Below are 2,556 nucleotides of genomic sequence, written 5' to 3'. Positions count from 1 at the left end.
AGGAAATGGGTCCTGAAGCCAGCAGTTTATGGTTTGGCACTGGGCTGCAACCAATCAGATGCTTGCCAGGCTGAAGACCCCCTACTCCCCTACTTGCTGAACTTGCTGAAATAAACCCATAAAAACCTCTGTCTCCCAAAGCAAGGGGTCTCACATCTGAGATCTGCTGAGTCGGTGACAGAGTGGATCCAAGCTTAAGCTTGCAACAATAAAAGAACCCTTGTGTATTTGCATCAGTCGGCTCCTTGGTGGTCTTTGGGGTCTCACGAACTGGGCACAACACCACATATCATACCCATTCATTTTCAAGAGGAGCAAACCCACAGGGTCTAAAAGCAAAGCAAGGGGTCTCACATCTGAGATCTGCTGAGTCGGTGACAGAGTGGATCCAAGCTTAAGCTTGCAACAATAAAAGAACCCTTGTGTATTTGCATCAGTCGGCTCCTTGGTGGTCTTTGGGGTCTCACGAACTGGGCACAACACCACATATCATACCCATTCATTTTCAAGAGGAGCAAACCCACAGGGTCTAAAAGCTAGTGAGATTTGTCAGATGGATGTGATTCATGTTCCCACTTTCAGCCATCTTTCATATGTTCATGTTACTGTTGATGTATTCACTGGATTACTTGTTCAAGATACAAGTCAGTAGAACAGGCACTTTGAAATTATTCTTGTGAAAAATCGCTCACCTCTCATTAGGATTTGAGGCATCCAAAGATATAATTTTGGCATTTTTGACTTTTTTTTCAGCTACCTGTTTATCTTGATTGTAGTCAGAATGTTAATCATCTAAAAAGTATTTACCTAGGCCGGGTGTGGTGGCGCACGCCTTTAATCCCAGCACTTGGGAGGCAGAGGCAGGCAGATCTCTGTGAGTACAAGGCCAGCCTGGTCTACATAGCAAGTTCCAGGACAGCTGGGGCTACAGGGAGACCCTGTCTCAAAAAGACCAAAAAAAAAAAGTATTTACCTAAAGTATTTTTTATTTCATTTGTGTTTATTTATTTGCATTTTATGTGTGTGCATATTTTGCTTGCATGTATGTAAATGCACTTGTGTCATCTGAAGAGAGCATTGGATCCCCTGGAACTGGAGTTGAGGATGGTTGATAGCCACCAGTGTGTGCTGGGAACAAAACCTAGTACTTCTACAAGACCAGTCAATGCTTTGAATTGGTGGGCCATCGCTCCAGCCTCTTAAACTATGATTTCATTGATAGCATGGAAATGAATACTTGTCCAAAATAGATTAGGATGTAACACATTAAGATGATCTATAAAATTGAAGATGTCTTTGTAAGCCTGGAAGCAGGTTTGTAAAATGACCAATTTTCTTTTTAAATGTTTACAGTTGTGCCAGGCAGCACACACCTTTAATCCCAGCAGAGGCAGGTGGATCTCTGTGAGTTCAAGGCCAGCCTGGTGTTCATAGCAAGTTCCAGGCCAGTTGGGGTTACAGGAGACCCTATCTAAAAAAGACACCCCCCCCAAAATGTTTACAGGTGTTTTTACATAGGTTTGGGGATGGTATGAATCTTGACAAAACTATTTGCCAGTCTTAACAAGGCACTAGTAGTCAAGAATGTCCTTTAACACTTTAAAATGTTTATATTTTTATATATACAACATGCAGACAAAACAGATGTAAAAGCATAGATACGTTATCTTCTCAACATTTGGAATAAAGAGTTTAGCATCTCAGGGGAGCACTGAACCACAGGAAAACTTGCATCCTGGCACAGGAATAATTATTTCTCAAAAAACTTATATCCTCAAGCAATAGGAATGATGTAGAACCAGGATCAACACAAACATCAAGGAGATAACATCTTGACCAGAACTGTATAATTAAATATATCTTGTCTTTAAACAAAAGATATTTTAAATATTTAAACTTGAAAACTCATGTTAAGTTCTAGTCTTAAGAGATCTAGGACCATTAGTCACTGCTACATGTTTTGTCCAAATGGTCAGATTGACTTAATATCCTCTTTATCTTGTGCTATCATGCTGTACTTTTAATTGACATACTGGATATGTAGCCATGATAACTTAGTCTGTTGAAGTTGTGATATCTTTTCTTAAAAGTTTAGTTTTACTGTGAGCCAAAAAGAAGTTGGGCTGCTTTAACAACCCCATTTTAAAAGCCCTGCTTAGCAGCCACTGCTCTTTACTAAATGATGTCTCCAGTCCCCCCCCAAATAATTTTTTAATGTTATTTATTTATTTGTCTTCTTCTTTGCACTGACTTTATTTATATCAGGTAGTTTCAGTCAGAATATCTACCATTTTAGATGAGCACATACTTAGAAATCAATTTTGTACCCTTAAATCAATTTAAAAATAACAGAAGCACCTGTAGACAGTGCATACATACACAATCAAAGGTAAGCTACATTTTTAGCAACCATGATCCTGTAATTATTCTTTGTTGAGATGCTTCTCCTGTAATCATTTTGAAAGGGAAACAATACAACGATCTTTTGCAAACATATATATCCAGTATTCTACATGCATAATAAAATCCTTACATTTAACAGTTTCATATTAGTTA

This window comes from Nannospalax galili, unplaced genomic scaffold (assembly GCF_000622305.1).
Source record: "Nannospalax galili isolate Female #2095 unplaced genomic scaffold, S.galili_v1.0 scaffold1009, whole genome shotgun sequence".
NCBI lineage: Eukaryota > Metazoa > Chordata > Mammalia > Rodentia > Spalacidae > Nannospalax > Nannospalax galili.
This window is presented reverse-complemented; position numbering follows the sequence as displayed.